Here is a 23,458-nt window from a genome sequence, read left to right on the forward strand (position 1 = left end):
AGCCAACTTTTTCACTCTCCTCTTTCACTTTCATCAAGAGGCTTTTTAGTTCCTCTTCATGGCTGCAATCACAGTGGAAACAGTGGCTGACTTTATATTTTGGGGCTCTAAAATCACTGCAGATGGTGATTGCAGCCATGAAATTAAAAGATGCTTACTCCTTGGAAGGAAAGTTATGACCAACCTAGATAGCATATTAAAAATCAGAGACATTACTTTGCCAACAAAGGTCCGTCTAGTCAAGGCTATGGTTTTTCCAGTGGTCATGTATGGATATGAGAGTTGGACTGTGAAGAACGCTGAGTGCCGAAGAATTGATGCTTTTGAACTGTGGTGTTGGAGAAGACTCTTGAGAGTCCCTTGGACTGCAAGGAGATCCAACCAGTCCATTCTAAAGGAGATCAGTCCTGGCTGTTCATTGGAAGGACTGATGCTGAAGCTGAAACTCCAGTACTTTGGCCACCTCATGTGAAGAGTTGACTTATTGGAAAACACCCTGATGCTGGGAGGGATTGGGGGCAGGAGGAGAAGGGGACAAGAGAGGATGAGATGGCTGGATGGCATCACTGACTCGATGGACGTGAATTTGAGTGAACTCCAGGAGTTGGTGATGGACAGGGAGGCCTGGCATGCTGGGATTCATGGGGTTGCAAAGAGTCGGATACGACTGAGCGACTGAACTGCACTGAACTGAAGAAAGTGCCACAGTTGGAAAGGTTGTCCATGGTAACACAATGATAAATAATTGCTCATAATTTCCAATTTGTCATGCTACAATGACCAAAAACACAGAATCCGTCACTAAGAATCTCAAAGTTTTTATGATTTCATAGCTGTAGCATGCCAAGATTCTATAGCCAACTCTTGGCTTGGCTTCACTGGAGTTTAATCATGGCATGTTGGTGGTTCGTGTTGATTTATCTCTGATTAAACATAAGGGTTGGAAGGAACTCTCATGAGACAAGTGTGGCTCTGTTTTTTTCCAAAAGCTTTTTTCTATAAATAGGGCCAGTCATGTGCAGAAGACAGGTGGCAGCAAGGTGGAAGGCTAAATTGTGGATGAGCACAATTCATGTCTGTGTTAATTAAGCAAGCAGCAAGTCCATGTTTGTTGAAAATTAACTAGATATCTGCACTGGCAAGTCTTGTCATCTTGGTTTCTGGTACAGAAGCAGAGACTGAGACCAGTATGTATACTGGAAATGTCAGGAACCGAAGTAAATATTTTTCCTTTTTTTTTCTGTATATCTATGAAAAAGCAAGATATGTTTTGAAATGGAATTAGAAGGAAGGCAATTTTATAGATTTGTCAGAAGCACTTTAGCCTCATGGGCGGCATAGGCTTTGGAAGCAGGGTTAAAATATGGACTGCACCACTGAGTCAGGTTAAATTACATGAGTTTGCTGAGTTATCAGCAAATGTGGAAAATAAAGCCCACTTCTTGGAGAATTAAAGGACATAATGGATGGCAAACACCCAGTGGATGTACATCTGATACATACAGTTGGGTCCCCAAATGGTAATTTTCATTATTATTAATATTAAACAATTGAGTTGTAAAGAAGTTTCAAGGCTGGAAAAGTGGAGAGGTAACTATAGAGGAATTAAGAAGAGCAGAATTGGGGGAAGGATTTCCCTGGTGGCTCAGTGGTAAATAATCCACCTGCCAATGCAGAAGACACAGATTCGATCCCTGGGATGGGAAGACCCTTTGGAGAAGGAAATAGCAATCTGCTCCAGTATTCTTGCCTGGGAAATCCAATGGACAGGAGAACATAGTGGGCTACAGTCCATGGGGTTGCAGAGTTGGACACAACTTATCGACTAACCAACAACAAAACAAAGGGTTGGAAGGGAGGGATGAATTGGCAGAGAACGGGAGATGTTCAGGGCAGTGAAACAATTCTGTGTGTGTGTTATAAAGGTGGATACATGTCATTGTATGTTTATTCAAACGCATGGGATGTACAAGGCCAAGAGTGGACACTAATGTGGTGGTTATGATGTGTGTTGTAGATTCATACATAGTAACGGATAGGGCTTCTGTGGTGGTCCAGTGGTTGGGAATCTGCCTTGCAGTGCAAGGGACACCGGTTTGATCTCTGGCCTGGGAAGATCCCACATGTCTCAAGGCAGCTAGGTCGGTGTGCTGCAACTGCTGAGCCCACTCATCTTGGAACATGTGCGCCTGTGCTCAACAACAGGAGGAGCCACCACAGTGAGAAGCCCGAACACCCCAACTCGAGAGAAGTAGAGAGAAAGCTCACAGGCAGTGATGAAGACCCAACACAGCCAAACAAACAAAAAAAAAAATAAATAAATTTAAAAGTTTAAAAAATAATAACAAATGTAGTACTGGAGTAGACAGTGATGATGGCGGAGGCTATGAAGGGCAGGGAGAGGGGGAGAAGGGACAATCTCTGTACTTTCTGCTCAGTTTTGCTGTGAACCTGAAAGTGCTCTAAAAATTAAAGTCTATTTAAAAAAAACATCATTAGAAGCAGCCCTCAAACAGGAAATAGGCCAAAGGATGCAGGAAGATTTTAACTAAAACCCAGGGCACCCACCAGGTTTCAGAGATGGAGGGAAAAAGATGACAACCCTTCATCAGGTTGGCCTGATGGATTAAAATTAAAATTACTGATGGATTAAATGAAGAATCTCAGTTTTCAGGATCACAAAGAAAGCATATTAAATTTTGTAACGCTATCGATCCTTGTAAATTTTCTATGCTAAAAGTGGACAACTCATTCATAGAGGCTTTGTCTGAGTTGACTTTTTTGTATTTTTTACTTGCTTTTTAAGATAGTTCCATTATAAACCATAAAATCAAAATTATGATGTAGAGAGTAATAGTCTCTTTGTCAAATTGAAATAAGGTAACTGGTAGTTTCCCAAGACAGTCTGAAGGGGGTGAGTTACATTTATGTGATCTAAATCCATTGGTTAAATGCACAGGGATTAACATCTGTTAAAAGAATTGTGCTTAGCATGCAGGTGTTTCAATATTTGCATTTAGTATGTGTTTCAGAAACGGCCTCTGAGAAAAACATTTATACAACAATCTGGTGGTTTTATTGTCTAAATCTGTCAGGACAGTCATTCCGTTACTCAGACTTTGTGACCCTCTTGCAAGCTGTAAACTGTTTAACGAAGTGAGTATATTGAGAAAGATGACAGACTTTCAAACTCTGGGGAAAGAGTCTTATATGAGAAGAATCAGCTTTTCCCCTGGAGACAGGGCCTAATATGTGAACAGCAAAAACAATTACATTGGTGATTTCAGGAAGTCCAATAAATTTCATGGCACAGCCCCACTTTTGAAATATTACATCACTCAGCAAAAGTTCAGGCTCATATATTAGCTGAAATGAACTAATCATGAATTAATTACCACCAGTTCATTTTTGTGAATGAACTGCAGAGGTAGGGCTCTGGTGTCAGTGCGGTCAGCGCCTTGCAGCCTAACTGTGCTGCCCTTTAAGTATCCCTGTGTCCACAGGTGAGGGGACCTGGGGGTGGACTCCATCCAGCAGATCGGGGGATCCCCTGTCATTGTGGGGGTTGACCCCATGCCCTAATCTACCTTGTTAAAATAAGTTGTACTCTGGGCATTTGTTTTGTAGGTAAAGCGGGGGAAATAAATGCAGCATTTCTCCAGGGATTTGTGGCTGAAAATTAGAAGTAAAATAGAGGAATCAATTGGTTTTGCACACTGCCAGATTGTCTTCAGAGCTAATGAAAACTGGGAAAAAGAATTAGAAATGATTTTTGCTTTATGAAAACCACACGTAGCAATGATAGTATAGGATGGCTCGCTTTGGCTTAATTACTGTATAAGTACCTTCAATGTCTTGAGGGTATGTGGACAGCCAGTCAGAAACCATGTTTTGTGTATAAATAGCAAGTAGCTTTTGATGTTAATATCTGCCATGCAACTTGTTCTTCACAAGGACTCTGCATTCTGACTTCTAGATAGTCCTAAATCAAGGTGATTTCAGGTCACTTTGGAAACTCATCCAGGAAATTTCAGTTGAAGCAGATTTTTGGAGACCTTATGGCTTCAGAGTTGGACTATAAAGAAGGCTGAGTGCCAAGGATTTGATACTTTCAAACTGTGGTGCTGGAGAAGACTCTTGAGAGTCCCTTGGACAGCAAGGAGATCAAGCCAGCCAATCCTAAAGGAAATTAACCCTGAATATTCACTGGAAGGTCTGATGCTGAAGCTGAAGTCCAATACTTTGGCCACCTGATGCAAAGAGCTGACTCATTGGAAAACACCCTGATGCTGGGAAAGATTGCGGGTAAGAGGAGAAGGAGGGGGACAGAGGATGAGGTGGTTGATGGCATCATTGACTCAATGCACATGAGTTTGAGCAAACTCTGGGAGACGGTGAAGGACAGGGAAGCCTGGCGTGCTGCAGCCCATCGTGTTGCAAAGAGTCAGACGTGACTTAGGGACTAAACAACAACAACAAATGGTTTCAGGTCACTGTCTTCATCAGCTGAGACTGTGTCATGTGGGGTTGCAAGTAGAATTTTGTCTGATGGTTTCTGGAAAAATCCGTACTTTTCTGGTGTCATAATAGCCATCTTCTGTGTTTTCCTCACTGAACATGTTTTATTATTTCTCCCAATTGCTGTTGCCAATCAGTCTGATAAACTGTACCTTATTCGTATATCTTCCTTTGGTGCTTTGCATGAACCAGAAACATCTCCAGAAATTTTTCTGAGGGGAGACCTGTTTTGATAATTAACTCCTGATTTTGCCAGTTATGAGTATTAAAAAAACATACTTTTAGCACTTAATAAATGAGAGTACATTTTAATACCCCAAGTTAAGAAAGATATGATGAGTGAATGAAGAATGGCATTTTGAGTAAATTTGATTTATAACACAGAAGCAGTTTCTTATTTTTCTCATTTGGGTGACATGGATTGACATCTAGCAGGAGAGTATCGAGAATCATTGACAGATCTGAAAATGCCTTTCTCTTGATACCAGAGGACCTGGGTTGGGGTGAGGCGCTAACTCCAGTTCAGTTATTGTTTGTTTGTTTGTTTTTTTCTGAGATTCCACCTCTGGGAAGAGGAGATGGGAACTTTGGCCTGGCCTTTCTGGCAAGTTTATTATGAAATTCTCATGAAATAATGTATGTAGAAGTTTGGACTATAAAGCATGCTTTTGGACTATAAAGCTCGATGAAAGTGAGGTTGTTTTATTGAAAATTTATGGAAGATGATAATGAGGTATTAGAATCCTCCGGTTGGGCGCATAGTCAGGAATCATCTGAGGAATTGCCTCCTGGTCTCTCTGCTGAGTGTTTGACCTCTCCATGTGCGCGGCAGCAATGCTGTCTTTTGTCTCCGACTGGTAAAGGATACAGAGATTTCAGCTGAGCTGGTTCAGACCTTTTCCTGAAGCACCTCCTCCTATTGCTACCAGCTCCTTTGAAGAAAGAAATGCTCCTTTTCTTTTCAGTAATGGTCTTTGAGAAAGGCAAACATGTAGTCCCTAAGATTTTATTTTTTTCCAGGGCAAACATGTCTATTTCCTTTAAACATTTCTCATGTGGAAAATTCTGAGACCCATGGTCTTCCTGTCCTGTTCCTCCCATCTCTCAGGGGCACTAACAATGGCCTTTGTATCCCAGGGATGCTCTGTAAAGCACATGGAGAGGTGTGGTACCCAACTCCTTGCTCAGCATGTGGTACTGCTAGTAAAGCTTTAAAGACCTTGGGATGTCCTTCCTGGATGTTGTATTCTCTGGTTTCCTTGGGCTTGGCATACACCTCCCTTTACTTCTACTACATTCTATTTAATGCAGAGAAGCAACTGAAGTGACTTAATGCACGTGTGCGCACACACACACTAATAAGCCACGTATTTCTTATTTTCTTAAAAACACTTACTTTTCCTGGTGTCAAGAACAAAACCTTATAAAAACTTTGTTTCACCCTATAAATTTGGCCCTGTACTCAGTTCTAATATCTAGTGCAAGTCTGGTTTTTAATTTCTTAAATGATTTTAAATTCAGGTAATACATGTATAAGGAATACAATCCAAAGGGCAAAATATGTGGTATAAACCAAGTCTCCTTTTTTTGCCTGTATCTCAGAACCTGCCACCTCACCTCTCCAGATGGAATTGTTACCTGTTTTTTGTATATTCTTCAGAAATGATTTACACACACACACATTTTTCATATATACACATTGTTCTGCATGGGCTGGATATAATACAGTTGATGAGTAGTCTTTTTTTCTTATGCAAACATACATATTTCATGGGTCACACAAGGTCACATAAGCAGATCACATTTAGTGTATTTTAAATGGGAAAGAAAATAGATGTCAATTTGTTTTAATATTTAAATTTAAATTGGCATTTTGCACCCTTAAAAAAACTGCGTCCTTGCTAAGTTGCATCTGACTCTTTGTAACCCCATGGACTGTAGCCCTCCAGGCTCTTCTGTCCGTGGGATTCTCCAGGCAACAATACTGGAGTGGGTTTCCATGTTATTCTCCAGTGGATCTTCCTGACCCAGGGATCGAACCCATGTCTTTCATATCTCCAGCACTGGCAAGCAGGTTCTTTACCAGTAGGGCCACCTGAGAAGCCCTAAACTTAAGGAAGGCAGCAGAACCCATAAGTCAACCATACATTTTATTTTATTTAAAAAATTTTTTGATTTGGACCATTTTTAATGTCTTTATATAATTTACTACAATATTGCTTCTGTTATTTATGTTCTGGTGTTTTGGCCATGAGGCATGTGGGATATTAGTTCCCTGACCAAGGGATCTAACCCACAACCCCTGCACCGGAAGGCAAAGTCCTAACCACTAGACCACCAGAGAAATCCTGTCATTTCCTCTTCTTTGCCCTTGTAAGAGGGAAGGATGGGTGTCTATAAGCCCCGGTGTTCTCCAGCACCAACCAATTTTTCCTGCCCTTCCTTCTTGTTTTCTATGACTCACAGTTTCCCTCTGTGTGTGCATTGACTCTGTGGGTGGTGGTGGGGGTTTAGTGGTGTGGGAATGGAGGAGACGAGGGAGGAAGGAGAGGTAGTACCTGATGACTGGGGCTATGTCGGTAGTCTCCGAGGAAGTGATGTAAGCACATTGTCAGGTGAGAATATGAGTGTCACTGCTTCTTATTTCAAGGGTAAGGAGTGACTGGAATGGATATTATATCAAGGAAGAGAAGGTGGGTTGGGGCTTCCATTTCACATCCTGCCTCCTCTATTCCTTCTGGTGCGTCCTAGACCATCAGTCATCATTACTACATTGCAGAATCATACCTTGTCTGTGAACAGCATATTATAATCCACAGAATCCCTATTTTGAAGAGTAGGAAAATAGATGGATGAAATTTCTTTAATTCCTTTATTTACTATTTAGGAGGGCTTCCCTGGTAATTCAGCTGGTAAAGAATCTACCTGCAATGCAGGAGACCCTGGTTCGATTCCTGGGTTGGGAAGATCCCCTGGAGGAGGACATGGCAACCCACTCCAGTATTCTTGCCTGGAGAATCCCCATGGACAGAGGAGCCTGGTGGGCTATGGTCCGTGGGTTCACAAAGAGTAGGACATGACTGAGTGACTCAGCACAGCACAGCACTGTTTAGGAAGTTAGTAGTACATCACTGCTAGCCTAAAAGAATGTGGGAACTTCTGGGAGACAGAAGAGACATGATATCTTTAAACACTACATGTGTACTGGAGAATCATCAGGGGACCCTTCTCTGTGTGGTGTGGTGGTACCTTAACCACATACAATTAGATGCTAACATGCATTTCTCGAGGTTCTTTAACATTTATTCTGTAGGATGTCCTTTGGCTCCAAGAGACCGGCTTCCTGGGCTACTGTTTGGGTCAGATCTCAGTGTTTAAAGCAACAAGACCGTGATGGACAAATGATGCCTGTGTAAATGGAACAGTTTTCTCACACATTTACTTCTGAGAAAGTGCTGCTAATGAAATCACTATAGATTCATATTTCCACTGAGTCTCCGATAATCTGTATCTTGCGACCTACCGCATTGTGCTTCTGCAGGTTTATACTTCAGTGAAAATTTGCTTGCTGAAGCCTTTAGAAAAGAGAGAGGAAGCGAGGGGGCGAGAGAGAGAGAAATAGAGTAGGAGGAGTGAAGGAGGGAGAGAGACTGCAACTTTATTTTTAACTTGACTTCTAAGGGCGGAGAGGAGACAGTCACCAGCATTCATGACATTGATGTCCATGTGATGACGGCTGTCACGTTACTAAGTTGTTCAGGATTTCAGTGACATTTCTTTAAAAATACAGCAATGGACTGGGAGTTTGGGGTTGGTAGATGCAAACTATTACAATTAAAATGGATAGACAAGATCCTACTATATAGCACAGAGTATTATACTCAATATCCTGTGATAAACCATAATGGAAAAGATACATAAAATGGAATAATGGAAAAAATATATAAAAATGAATATATGTATATGTGTGTGGATAACTGAGTCACTTTGCTGTACTGCAGACATTGGCACAAGTTTGTAAATCAACAATACTTTGATAAAAAGAAATATATATATAGAAATAGAAATTATAACTAATAATAGTCAAAGAAAAATAACCTACAGATTGAATGTGCTTAACAAAAAAATCCAGAAAAAACTTATTTCCAGTGAGCTTTCCAGTTGTGGGGCTGAGGAATATGTGTTACTGATCTTCTAATAGAAATAATGACTTCAATCCAGGTTTTCTAAGAAACTGAATGACTGCCCCAGGTTAATGGCCTCGAGGCACTCTCCCAGGCAGCCCTCTATCCTCAGGAAATGCCCCAGTCCTTCATCATTATTGTGTAAATAACACAAAAGTGGTACTACTTCTCTGGTCAGATGGGAAACATACAACCGTGTTCTCTCCTGACTTTCCTTTTTGATGATAAGAATAACATATTAGGGAGAAAATGCAACAATTTTGCTACCAATGCAAATAAATAGTCTTGTTCAAACAAAATTATTAAGCATAACATTGAACAACTTGAGCTCTGTACATCTGGGTAAGAAATAGGGGAAGACTCCAGGCTCAGAATTCTTAGACAGCTGTAGTTACAGCTGAGCAGATACAAGTATTGCATCAAGAATAATGCAATTACTGTCATATTAGATATTTCAAGTTAAAATCAGGGTTAAATAGACACATAACTGACTGCTTTCATGGTTGCAAAGAAAAGACGGTACTGAAATGTACTTTTAAAATTAGGACCTTCTATTCTCATAAAAATATCTTATGTAACTACACTTTAAAAGTTTTCAAATACATATTATGATGTATAAGGATTGTATTTTCTTATCTTAAAATATCAAAGGATTTTTATGGTCTTTTCATGGGCTTATTTTGCATTCCAGGATCTTCAAGCAGGCAAATAGTAAAATGAAAAACATGTGCGGGAAATTAGGATTGTAGTTGCCTCGGCCACTGTGGGGGTTACTGCTGAGGGGGAAAGGTCTTGGAGGTGTTCTTCTTACTTTGAACAGAGATGTTCGTGCATAACAGCATCCCACGCCTCACATTCAGCTGTAGAAGTTGTGGGCTTTAAATATCTCACAATTGTATCTGTTAATTATATGTTAATAACACTGGAAAAAAGTAAATTTTAAAAAATGCTCTTTCTTGCTGTGAGCGTTCTTTTTATATTTAGAGGGGCAGCTCTTTTTCTAAACGGATTACACGCAAAGCTTTTGATTTAAAAGTCCATCTTGTTCTCACGTATGTGGTTGTTGTTGTTTAATCAATAGGAATATTTCATGCATAGATGGGCACAATAAAGGACAGAAATGGTATGGACCTAATAGAAGCAGAAGATATTAAGAAGAGGTGACAAGAATATACAGATGAACTATACAAAAAAGATCTTCACAACCCAGATAATCACGATGGTGTAATCACTCACCTAGAACCAGACATCCTGGAATGTGAAGTCAAGTGGGCCTTAGAAAGCATCACTACGAACAAAGCTAGTGGAGGTGATAGAATTCCAGTTGCTGCTGCTACTGCTGCTAAGTCACTTCAGTCGTGTCCGACTCTTAGCGACCCCATAGACTGTAGCCTACCAGGCTCCTCCATCCGTGGGATTTTCCAGGCAAGAGTACTGGAGTGGGGTGCCATTGCCTTCTCCGAGAATTCCAGTTGAGCTCTTTCAAATTCTAAAAGATGATGCTATGAAAGTGCTGCACTCAATATGCCAGCAAATTGGGAAAACTCAGCAGTGGCCACAGGACTGGAAAAGGTCAGTTTTCATTCCAATCCCAAAGAAAAGCAATGCCAAAGAATGCTCAAACTACCGCACAATTGCACTCATTTCACAAGCTAGCAAAGTAATGCTCAAAATCCTCCAAGCCAGGCTTCAACAGTACATGAACCATGAACTTCCAGATGTTCAAGCTGGATTTATAAAAGGCAGAGGAACCAGAGATGAAATCGCCAACATCCGTTGGATCATCGAAAAAGCAACAGAGTTCCAGAAAAATACCTACTTCTGCTTTATTGACTATGCCAAAACCTTTGACTCCATGGATCACACCAAACTGTGGAAAATTCTGAAAGAGATAGGAATACCAGACCACCTGATCTGCCTCCTGAAATATCTGTAAGCTGGTCAAGAAGCAACAGTGAGAACTTGACATGGAACAACAGACCGGTTCCAAATCAGGAAAAGAGTACGTCAAGGCTGTATATTGTCACCTTGCTTGTTTAACTTATATGCAGAGTACATCATGAGAAATGCTGGGCTGGATGAAGCACAAGCTGAAATCAAGATTGCTGGGAGAAATATCAATAACCTCAGATAGGCAGATGACACCACACTTATGGCAGAAAGTGAAGAAGAACTAAAGAGCCTCTTGATGAAAGTGAAAGAAGAGAGTGAAAAAGTTGGCTTAAAACTCAACACTCAGAAAACTAAGATCATGGCATCTGGTCCCATCACTTCATGGCAAATAGATGGGGAAACAATGGAAACAGTGACAGATTTTGCTTTTTGGGGCTCCAAAATCACTGCCGATGGGGGCTGAAGCCATGAAATTAAAAGACATTTGCTCCTTGAAAGAAAAGTTATGACCAACCTAGACAATATATTAAAAAGCAGAGACATTACTTTGGCAACAAAGGTCCATCTAGTCAAAGCTTTGGTTTTTCCAGCAGTCATGTATGGATGTGAGAGTTGGACTATAAAGAAAACTGAGAGTTGAAGAATTGATGCTTTTGAACTGTGGTGTTGGAGAAGGTTCTTGTGAGTCTCTGGGACAGCAAGGAGATCCAACCAGTCTATCCTAAAGGAAATCATTCCTGAATATTCATGGGAAGGACTGATTCTGAAGCTGAAACTCCAATACTTTGGCCACCTGATGGGAAGAACTGACTCATTGGAAAAGACCCTGATGCTGGGAACGATTAAAGGCAGGAGGAGAAGGGCACAACAGAAGATGAGGTGGTTGGATGGCATCACCAACTCAATGGACACGAGTCTGAATAAACTCCAGGAGTTGGTAATGGACAGGGAGGCCTTGTTGTGCTGCAGTCCATGGGGTCACAAAGAGTTGGACCCAACTGAGCGACTGAACTGAACTGAATCACTAGGTCGTTGACTCTTTTGTGACCCCCTGGATGGTAGCCCACTGTGTGCCTCAGTCCATGGGATTTCCGAAACAAGAGTACTGGAGTGGGTTAACGTTTCCTACGTCAAGGGATCTTCCTGGCACAGGGATTGAACCCAAGTCTCCTGTATTGGCAGGCAAATTCTTTAACCACTGAGCCACCAGGGAAGCTCCACATGTGTGATAAGGTACCTCAATTAGAATCTCTGTTTTCATATTTCCAAATAATTGGATCTTTTTGGACTTTTTCTTTTCTGTTGTGTTAGTCTGACTTTATTCATCTGCCATGCTTTGATACAGAGAAGTGCTAATCACTTCTGTCTTCGTTCTTCATAAGGGGGCTATCAGAAATTTTGCGTATATTTTACATATACACGTGGATTTTAGAGCCTGTTTAGTACCTGTTTAGTACCAGGATCTAATTTACATATATATTTTTTGGGAAAATCACATTACATTTCCATTACCTAGAAAGATGTCTGGTATTTGTTTTGTTGAGTCATCTTGATGAAAAACAAGGGTTGTCTTTCTATTTGTTCAACCTCACTTTTTTTTTTTCAGGAGTGTCTGTACTGTTCCTCGTGAAGATTTTATATGTTACTGTTAATGCACAAAATGTTTTTTAGGTTTTGTTGATGTTTTTCCTGTCCTTACATCTCCTGCCTGGTTATTATTTATACATGTTATGGCTATAGATTTTTGCATAATTTTGTATTTTGCTAACATTCTCAATTATTTTATGACCACGTTATCAGTGATTCAGATATTACAAGTAAAGTATTGTATCATGTGCAAACACTAGCTCCAGTTATTTTCTCTGGTTTCATTACATTAGCTAATAAATATAATTCTGTGTTAATAGTTCAGTAGAATAGTAGGTACTCTTGCCTTTTTCTGGATCTTAGTGGAAATGCTTCTGCTGTTTACCTAGTAGTCACTGACTGGTTTTAGAATTGAGGTAATTTACTTTACCAATTTGAAGAAAAATCCATGATTTTCTATTTTACAAAGTGTTTTTTTAAATCAGAAATGGATTTTGAACTATTGAACTTTTTTCAGTATCTTTGTGAATAATCAAATTTTCTAAAGATTTTTTAAAAAGATAATTAATGGTCATACTAAAGATTTTGTTAATATTGAATCACTTGCTTTCATATAATAAGCCTTAGTCATGATATATTAATTTTAAAATATGCTATTATAATCTATTTCCTAATGTTTCATTTAAGATGTTTTTGTCCTGGGACTTCCCTAGTGGCCCAGTGGTTAAGACTCAGTGCTTTTACTGCAGGAGTCTCGGGTTTGATCCCTAGTCAGGGAACTAAGCTCTTGCATGCCATGTGTGGCCAAAAAAACTAAAACAACAACAAAAAAAGGATTTTGTTTTGTCCCAGTATTTCAAAGTGAGACTGGTCTGTGTTTTTCTTTGCTATGCTATTTTATTAAGCTTATGTATCTATCCTATATTTCCTTTATAGTAAAGTTTTCGAAAATGTCTGTCCTTGGAAAAATTAAAGTAGCATTGGATTATCTAGTCTTTGAAGGTTTGGCTGAATTCCTTGTGAAACCATCTGCACATGCTAATTTTTAAGGGCTAGTTCCCCATTTTGTCCATGAAAATTAATCCAAGTTGTTGTTTTTTTTTTGAAAGATATTTGTATACTGGTTTACAATAAAAAAATACTGGTCCCTAAAGGTGTCTATGCCCAATTCCCTGGGACCTGTGACTATGTTATGCTGCATGGAAGAAATGAGGGTGTGAATCTGATTAATGGTAGAGGACTTGAGATAAGGAGATTATTTTGAACTATGTAATCATTTGAGAATTAAAAAATGCATAACTTTTTTTTTTCTAGGTCAGAGAGATACCTGTGAGAGGCACTTGATCTACATCCACTGAACCTGGCTTTGAAGACTGGGTGAGGGACCATCAGCTAAGGATATTGGTGGCTTCCAGAAGCAGGGAAAACTCTCAACTGACAGCTGGTAAGAAAACAGCCACAAGGAAACAAATCCTGGCAATACACCAGTCAGCTGGAAACAAATCCTCCTGTAGACAATCCAGAAAAGGAAGCAGACTGATGGCATCTTGATTTTTGTTCAGGGAGACCCATATTGGATTTCTGACCTCCAGAACTCTAAGATAATACATTTGTGTTAAGCCATTAAGTATGCCAAAAGAAAAAATTTACAATAACAGCAAATGACAAAGGAAAAAATTTACAAAGCAGAAATAGAAACACGGACATAGAGAACAAACGGATGGACACCTAGGGGGAAAGGAGTGGGATGAATCGGGAGATTGGGACTGACATATATAATCTACTGATACTATGTATACAATAGATGAGAGCCTACTGTATGGCACAGGGAACTCTATATTAAGTGCTCTGTGGTGACCAAAGTGGGAAGGAAATCCAAAAAAGAGGGGATACATGTATATGTAGAGCTGATTCACTAAGCTGTGCAGTAGAAACTAACATAACATTGTAAAGCAACTATACTCCAATAAAAATTTAAAAAAATACACAACTAAATAAAAACATTATTTCTTAAAAATTGTGTTAAGTCACTAAATTTGTGATATTTTTGTGACAGCAATAGAAAACAGGGTCAAATTTGATAAATATGTTTTCATATGAAGTGGACAAACTTAGGTAGGTTTTCAAATGTGTTTTCATATAATTACGCAATATGGAGGCATGATTTTCAAAGTTTTGTCTATTTCCCTTTGGTCATGTATTATTTTGTGTATTTGTTCAGTTCAGTTCAGTTCAGTCACTCAGTCGTGTCCAACTCTTTCGGACCCCATGGACTGCAGCACACCAGGCTTCCCTGTCCATGACCAACTCCTGGAGTTTACTCAAACTCATGTCTATCAAGTGGGTGACACCATCCAACCATCTCATCCTCTGTCGTCCCTTCTCCTCCCGCCTTCGATCTTTCCCAGCATCAGGGTCTTTTCCAATGAGTCAGTTCTTCCCATAAGTGGCCAAAGTACTGGAGTTTCAGCTTCAGAATCAGTCCTTTCCATGAATATTCAGGAATGATTTCCTTTAGGATAGACTGGTTGGATCTCCTTGCTGTCCCAGAGACTCACAAGAACCTTCTCCAACACCACAGTTCAAAAGCATCAATTCTTCAACTCTCAGTTTTCTTTATAGTCCAACTCTCACATCCATACATGACTGCTGGAAAAAAAAAAAAGCTTTGACTAGGTGGACCTTTGTTGCTGAAGTAATGTCTGCTTTTTAATATGCTGTCTAGGTTGGTCATAACTTTTCTTCCAAGGAGCAAGTGTCTTTTAATTTCATGGCTTCAGCCCCCATCGGCAGTGATTTTGGAGCCCTGAAAAGTAAAGTCTGTCACTGTTTCCATTGTCTCCCCATCTATTTGCCATGAAGTGATGGGACCAGATGCCATGATCTTAGTTTTCTGAGTGTTGAGTTTTAAGCCAACTTTTTCACTCTCTTCTTTCACTTTCATCAAGAGGCTCTTTAGTTCTTTGCTTTCTGCCATAAGTGTAGTGTCATCTGCCTATCTGAGGTTATTGATATTTCTCCCAGCAATCTTGATTTCAGCTTGTGCTTCATCCAGCCCAGCATTTCTCATGATGTACTCTGCATATAAGTTAAATAAGCAGGGTGACAATATACAGCCTTGACGTACTCCTTTCCCGATTTGGAACCAGTCTGTTGTTTCATGTCCAGTTCTCACTGTTGCCTCTTGACCTGCATACAGGTTTCTCAGGAGGCAGGTCAGGTGGTCTGGTATTCCCATCTCTTTCAGAATTTTCCACAGTTTGGTGTGATCCACGGAGTCAAAGGTTTTGGCATAGTCAATAAAGCAGAAGTAGATATTTTTCTGGGACTCTCTTGCTTTTTCAATGATCCAACGGATGTTGGCGATTTCATCTCTGGTTCCTCTGCCTTTTATAAATCCAGCTTGAACATCTGGAAGTTCATGGTTCATGTACTGTTGAAGCCTGGCTTGGAGGATTTTGAGCATTACTTTGCTAGCTTGTGAGATGAGTGCAATTGTGTGGTAGTTTGAGCATTCTTTGGCATTGCCTTTCTTTGGGATTGGATGAAAACTGACCTTTTCCAGTCCTGTGGCCACTGCTGAGTTTTCCCAATTTGCTGGCATATTGAGTGCAGCACTTTCATAGCATCATCTTTTAGAATTTGAAAGAGCTCAACTGGAATTCTTTCACCTCCACTAGCTTTGTTCGTAGTGATGCTTTCTAAGGCCCACTTGACTTCACATTCCTGGATGTCTGGTTCTAGGTGAGTGATTACACCATCGTGATTATCTGGGTTGTGAAGATCTTTCTTTGTGTAGTTCTTCTGTGTATTCTTGCCACCTCTACTTAGTATCTTCTGCTTCTGTTAGGTCCATACCATTTCTGTCCTTTATTGTGCCCATCTTTTCATGAAATATTCCCTTGATTTCTCTAATTTTCTTGATGAGATCTCTAGTCTTTCTTATTCTATTGTTTTCCTCTATTTCTTTGCATTGATCACTGAGGAAGGCTTTCTTATCTCTCCTTGCTATTCTTTGGAACTCTGCACTCAAATGGGTATATCTTTCCTTTTCTCCTTTGCCTTTAGCTCCTCCTCTTTTTTCAGCTATTTGTAAGGCCTCCTCATACAACCATTTGCATTTTTGCATTTCTTTTTCTTGGGAATTGTCTTGATCACTGCCTCCTGTACAATGTCAGGAACCTCCATCCATAGTTCTTCAGGCACTCTATCCGATGTAATCCCTTGAATCTTTTTGTCACTTTCACTGTATAATTAAGGGATTTGATTTAGGTCATACCTGAATGGTCTAGTGGTTTCCCCTACTTTCTTCAATTTAAGTCTGAATTTTGCAATAAGGAGTTCATGATCTGAGCCACAGTCAGCTTCTGGTCTTGTTTTTGCTGCCTGTATACTTTGTACTTACTCTCTTTTTCTTCAGTGAAGTTAGCTAATTTTTGTCTATGGCTGCTTTCAGGTCTTTGGAATGGGCAGTTTTGGAGGGGAATGCCAGGGGCTGTATCTTCCCTGATCTTTGCCCCATTAGCTCTGTGATGATTTCGAGAAGACAGGGCCAGGCTTAGCTCATGCTGAATCTACCTCTTATAATTCTCTCTCTCTTTTTTAATTTTTAAATTTTTTATTGGAGTATAGTTGATTTACAGTGTTGTGTTAGTTTCTGCTGTACAGAAAAAGGAGTCTGTTATACGTATATCCCCTCTTTTTTAGATTCTTTCCCCATATAGGCCATTACAGAGTATTGAGTAGTTTCCTGTGCTATACAATAGGTCCTTATTTGTTTATCTATTTTATTTTCTTATTTATCTGTATAGTACTATGTACATGTCAATCCCAGTCTCCCTATTTATTCCACTCCCACCCCCGTATACTTCTCTTGAATTAATTTCTCTTGCAGGAATGCTAAACTCAGCAAGGAAAAGCCAAGTCTCACCAGAATTCTGATTCCCTCCCCACCACTTAGTCTCACTCACAGGCTCTACCTGCGTGTGAATTTGGACCCTCTGATTGGTTTGCTTTGTCTGCGTGGTTGCACATGGCTCACTCTACACCCTCCAGGCCTGACCCATCACCTCTGCTTACACTGAGTTGGACGGAGCTTAGACACACCCTACATTCTTTCTCTCCTACTGGCAAGGAAGGCTGGGAAACGTAGTGTTTATTCTCAGTGGCTGTCTGTTCAGCTAAAACAGACATCATCTTGTAATGGCAGAAGAGAATGCATAGCTGGCCAGCTGTTGGCATGTGCCATGTCTTTATCTCATGATTTTTTTCTTTTATTTTCCCCAGTCAAAATAAGGATGTTTCTTTGCACTTAAATGCTTAAAAATTTACCGTACACTAAGTAATATTTACATTGAGAGAAATTTAAACTAGTTTATTCTTCATTTAGTTGTTAGTTTTTTCCTCCAATGAAAATAGCCCTTTATCAGATATATTATAGTTAATAATGATCATTATTTTAAAAATAATGAGAGAAATATCCAACATTTATGCACATTGAGAAAAAATATCAATAATGATGACTATTCTTTCCTGTAACATTTTAGAAATATACACCCACTTTTCCAAAGATTTTATCAAAAAGTCATCATGTAATACTGCCTTTACTGTATAAACTTTTAAAAATGCAGTTTTCTTTTTGTTCATTGTCTTTTCTCCTCTCTCCAAGTAATTAACCCTAGATATCAATGTTATCACTTTGGTATGTATCTTGGCTTACTTTAATTTATGGTCATAAAAGTATATTCATACATATATTTGCATATATTCATACACATGTATAATTGTATGTATATTCAAAAATCTTGGTATTGTTTGTTTAGAAAAGTGGGATAATACATATTACATATTGTATTATAATGCAATATGTTATTACTGTATTTCTCTGCCTCTTACCTTTCTGACTTAACAGCATGCTGTAGAAATCTTTTCAATCATTGACTTTATGATTCTATTTATTATTATTCATTTATTTATTTTTGGCTATGCTAGGTCTTGGTTGCTGCAGGGCTACTCTCTAGCTGTGGTGTGCGGGCTTCTCACTGCGGTGTCTTCTCTTGTTTCAGAGCACAGGCTCTAGGGCTTTCGGGCTTCAGCAGGCGCAGCTCCTGAGCTTTAGAGCACAGGCTAAGTAGTTGTGGCATGCAGACATAGTTGCTCTGCGGCTTGTGGGATCTTCTGGATCAGGGATTGAACCTGTATCCCTTGTGTTGGAGGGCAGATTCTTTACCACTGAGCCACCAGAGAAGTCCTCAGTCACTGATTTTAGATTGAAATTATTCTTTGCAATTGCTGCCTGTTATCTCATAGTATGGTTTTACCCAACTTATTTAAATTTTGGGGTTTCCCTGATAGCTCAGTTGGTAAAGAATCTGCTTTGCAATGCAGGAGACCCCAGTTCGATTCTTGGGTGGGGAAGATCCCCTAGAGAAGGGATAGGCTACCCACTCCAGTATTCTTGGGCTTTCCTTGTGCCTCAGTTGATAAAGAATTTGCCTGCAATTCAAATTTTTACCTGATACTGAGCATGCATTTTTTCTCCACATTTTTTTGTCTCTGCCCTGAAAAACAGCATTAACCTTCCTTATACACCAGTACTTCATTTCTACAGAATAGATGGCCAGTAACAGGAATACTGATGGGAAGAGTGCATGTACTTTAAATTTTAATAGATATGGCCAGGGTGCTTGTCCAAAAGGCTATAACAATTCATACTTCCTCCAGCAACATATAGTTATATCCTTTCCCACAACTCTATCAGGAATAGGTGTTACCACTCTTAAATCTTACCAATATCGTGTGTGAAGTGATATCTCATTGCTACTTTAACTTTTCATTTTATGATCACTGAGACTGTGTGTGTGTCTGTGTTATATGTGTAGTATTTTTTAGGCTAACTGAAAAATGTTATAAAACAAAACCCATGAATTTTAGTACTTCAGTGACACGTATGTGTGTGTCAGTCGCTTAGTCATGCCCGACTCTTTGCGACCCCATGGACTGTAGCCTGAGAGGCTCCTCTGTTCATGGGATTTCCCAGGCAAGAATACTGGAGTAGGTTGCCATTTCCTTCTCCAGGGGATCTTCCCGACCCAGGGATCGAAACTCGGTCTCCTGTATTGCAGGCAGATTCTTTACTGTCTGAACCACCAGGGAAGCCCATAGTTTGTCTATAGAAGGCCACATCAGCTGTTCAAAAGATAAAAAATTCTGTGCAGAGCTTTGTGTGATATGAAATACCCATCTCACTGCTCTTTTTCTTTTCAGAAGTAGTTTCAAATGTTAAATTGTCTAATTAACTGGTTGTTTTCTTATTCTTTAAACCCAGCAGATGACTAAATAGCTAGAAAGCTTCTACTTCCAGGTGAAAATATGCTATACATCCCATTGCTTCAACAGTAAACATTTGGCTATTTTTGCAATGTTTAAAAATACTTGGATTACTTTAATCTTAAAATTTTGGCAGTCAATTTAGAGAGCATCGTTTGGAAGCTCTTCCTGACCTGTCTGGGTCTTTTCAAGGTAAATGTAATTGCTGTTTCAGGAGGTTAAGATTCTAGTCCTGTAGCTTTGACACAGGCGAACCTACCTAAAGACTAAGAGAAATAATTTTGTCATAATTCAGACTAATGGTAGTCTGTTAGTCTAAAGACATAAACTTTAAGTTAAACATTGAAGCCATTGATTGTGTTCAATGTAATTGATTTTGGTAAACATTAAAACCAGTCTTGTAAAAGTCTTGGTCTAGGTATTTAAAGAGAACAGCCTAGGTATTTTTCAAATATGGTTGTTTGTGTATTTATTACATACCTGTTCTATTTAAAATAAAAAAAAATCTTACAAAACTGTTCCTTTATGCCATTATGTTAGTTCCCAAATATTACAGCTTGATTTACTTATACCAGTCTCAACTTTTAAAACCTATTCAAATATCAAATATATTTTTACAAAGGCACCGCAATTGCTCTTACAAACTCAAATTGCATGATTACTGTACCTATATGTAAATAGCATGTATATTATGGATGCCAAAATCTAATACTTGTATTAGGTTGTACTTGAGAATTGCCCCCTCATGGTATCATGTTTCTCTTAAATTTTTAGGAGTCTGTGGTCTGTAATATAAATGCTCTGAGTGCTGGGTCAATTTTTTAAATATAGATGTACAAAATTGTAGCTACTTGTCATTGGGTTTTTCTTACAGAAAAACCAGCACCAACCTTTTGGCCAACTCAGTCTGATGTGATAGACACAGAAACTGTGAAGTCAGGTTTGGTTGTTCCTGTGGCATTTTAAACAAGCAAAAAATGTTAAACTGTCTATAAAGAAACTGTGTTTGTAAGTTTTATTATTAAATCTGCCACTGCTTTGCTGACTCATAAAAATGGAAAATGTGTGCTTTTATAGGTTTATAAAAAGGCAAGCTATCGTTTCATGAAAAATATCTTGCACCGATTGAATACAGGTGGCTGCTTGTTTGGGCTTTGAAGATGTAAAGGCTTCGTATAGATGTCTGAAAAAGGTAATACAGCAATATAAAAAAAAATCTTCCTCTCTTTGCTCATCAATCCTTTGGGTATTCCATGTCAAATAAACGCTACAACAATTTATAGTAAGAGTACACAGTGGAAGTGCCAACCCTAACACTCCTTAGGACTGGATACCAGCCAGGTTTTTCACACCAATATTTAATGCGAACTAAAACGTCTTTTCCACTGGAAGTGTGAGAAGGAGCCTGCTTTCCTATATTTGGCTACGCGCTTACGTGAAGTATAAAGTCAAATGCCCGTGATGTTCTCTTTATTTCAACCGTGATGAATTGTGTTCATTTGTTTAAGTGCATGTGGCAGCTTTAGTGTTCCAACTATAAATTTTGGTTAACGTCTATTGACATGCTGTATTAAACTTAAGAAAAACAAATTACACTTCACCCGTTTTAATTGACTAAATGTGTCAAAAACACAGTGCGTCGAACACGAAAGGTCACCGCCTTCGTCTACACTGTAATGGGTGTCATGGCAAGGATCCAACTTTTCTCGTACATTTCATTTTTCACTGAGTTTGAGGACGAAGCATGCGTTTCACGTTCACTTCCACTTCTCATTTGTACTTCAGAGTTTATCACGGGCTGTGTGACTACCAGGAACACTTCTCTCCTGTGCTATTTAAAATTCTCTTCGCTGTGACGTGCCTGCCGAGAGAATACTGATGTTCTCCTGTAAACACGGCCTCGAGAATGGACTGCGGCGTTCTCAGGAACAAAATGCTGATTTATAGCACACATAGATCACCGTAGTGATGCCTGGAAAGGGCCCCGTTTACATATCTTGTCCCTGCTTCCACGACTGAACCAGCAACTGTGTGGCTAAACTTGGCATCCCAGATTCCCTTGGGATCTGATTAAAGTTACCAGTTCTTTGGCTCTGCATCCATCGGTTTATATAAACCTTGATTCCTCCAGTAATTTATTAGCTTGATGCTTGATGATTATATAATGTTTATGAAGCTCTCTCTCACCTGCTACCACCCACCTGTCCTTCCCTGCCCCCGCCCCCGTCCCGAATTACCTCTTGGTCTGGGATCTTTTCATCTCTTTTCTCAAAATTAGCTCCTTTTCAAGGGTTCCACCATGAGTTTCCAGTGTGAATTTCTGTCTGGAAAACCTCTCCATGCAGCAGGTGTTTGCAAAGTGTTACATTTCATATTGGATAAAACAGAGATTCTAAATCTTAAAGTTTATGCCACTTTCATCATCGCTTGCAACAATCTCATTCCTTATGACATTCTTCATTCTGTAAAACCACATGTTTTATGTCAGCAATAACGAGACACTGTCAATATTTGTTCTACTCGGATCAACTAGGGGTGGAAAACCTAATAGTCGTCCTTATCTGAGAAGCTCAGACACTGCCTGGTGGAGCTTCATTTGGACTTTCAATCCTGCTTAAGGAAAGGAGAGGGCTTCCCTGGTGGCTCATTGGTAAAGAATCTGCCTGCCGTGCAGGAGATGCAGGTTCAGTTCTTGGGTCAGGAAGATCCCCTGAAGAAGGGAATGGCAACACACTCCAGTATTCTTGCCTGGAAAATTCCACGGACAGAGGAGCCTGTCAGGCTATCGTCCATTGTGTCGCAAAGAGTCGGACCTGACTGAATGGCTAACACTTTAAAGAAAGGAGGAGACCACCCCACCCCAAGGAATCGCTACTACCATGAAGATTTTCTGTTTATTTTTGCTTTTTTATCTCAAAGATTTGATGAGAGTGAGTCTGGTTCTAAATGATGGGCAGGCAGCTTTCTGTAAGGGACCAGAGAGGGAAATTTTAAGCCAAGAAGCCCAGATGGTCTCTGTCACAGCTCCTCAGCCCTGCCATCCATGGCACAACTTTCAGCGTTGTGTAAACTGATAAGTGTGGCTGTGTTCCCATAAATATTTATAGACAATGAAATTTGAATATCATATAAATTTCACGTGTCATGAAACAGTCTTCTTCTGACTTTTTTCCAACCTTTTTAAAATGCAACACCATTTTTAGCTTGGGGGCCATAAGAAAACTGTTGGCAGGCTGGATTTGGCTGGAGGGCCCTAGCCTGCCAACCCCTGCTTTAAACTCACATGATATTAACTTCTAAAAGGCCCAAGACAATTAGAGTTAGGAAGTTTCCCTTTTAAAATAGAGTTGCTCTAGTCTTCTCTATGGATTTCCCATGTGACTCAGTGGTAAAGAATCAGCTTACTAATGCAGTAGGCACAAAAGATGAGGGTTTGATTCCTGGGTTGGGAAGATCAACTGGAGAAGGAAATGGCAACCAGTATCCTTGCCTGGGAAATCCCATGGTGGGCTGCAGTCCACAGGGTCGCAAAAGAGTCAACTGAGCACAGTCTTCTCTTAATACAAGAATTGTTTCCCTCCCTTCCCTCATTTTTGGGTTGGATGGTAAATATGGTGGCATTTGGAGTTGAATCCTGTGAGAATGAGATGTAGCAAGGGCATGTGATGCCTGGCCAGTATTTGCTCCATCCTTATCCCCATGCCTGTCCTCTCTGCCGCTTATAGGAGCAGGCCCCGAGCCTCTGTGTGCTGTCTTCTCTGGCCTCCGGGGCGCCTTTGGCCCACAGGGCAGGCTGTGCCGGAGGTGCTGAGGCAGTAAGATCCCTTGGGGGTAAGTATCCCCAGTGTGGGTGGTCTCCAAGGGAAGGTCTGCATTGCCCCTCTGGTTCCTCAGCGGGGTGGGAGCCCTTGTTGCTCATGGCTGCAACATGCTCAAAAACATACCCT

The 23,458-nt window shown here is 40.0% G+C and overlaps 1 long non-coding RNA gene across 1 annotated transcript in view; it reads left to right on the forward strand.

Moving 5' to 3' along the window:
- The window catches only part of LOC147366572 (uncharacterized), a 109,217-nt gene that overhangs the window by 58,728 nt on the left and 27,031 nt on the right, over window positions 1-23,458 (forward strand). Inside the window, exon 2 of the long non-coding RNA XR_015169386.1 lies at window positions 13,497-13,626. This is a non-coding gene — a long non-coding RNA (uncharacterized LOC147366572). The remainder of the gene's footprint in view (window positions 1-13,496; window positions 13,627-23,458) is intronic.

This window comes from Bos grunniens, chromosome 8 (assembly GCF_055505025.1).
Source record: "Bos grunniens cultivar Pamir isolate PY7600 chromosome 8, Bosgru_T2T1.0, whole genome shotgun sequence".
Lineage (NCBI taxonomy): Eukaryota > Metazoa > Chordata > Mammalia > Artiodactyla > Bovidae > Bos > Bos grunniens.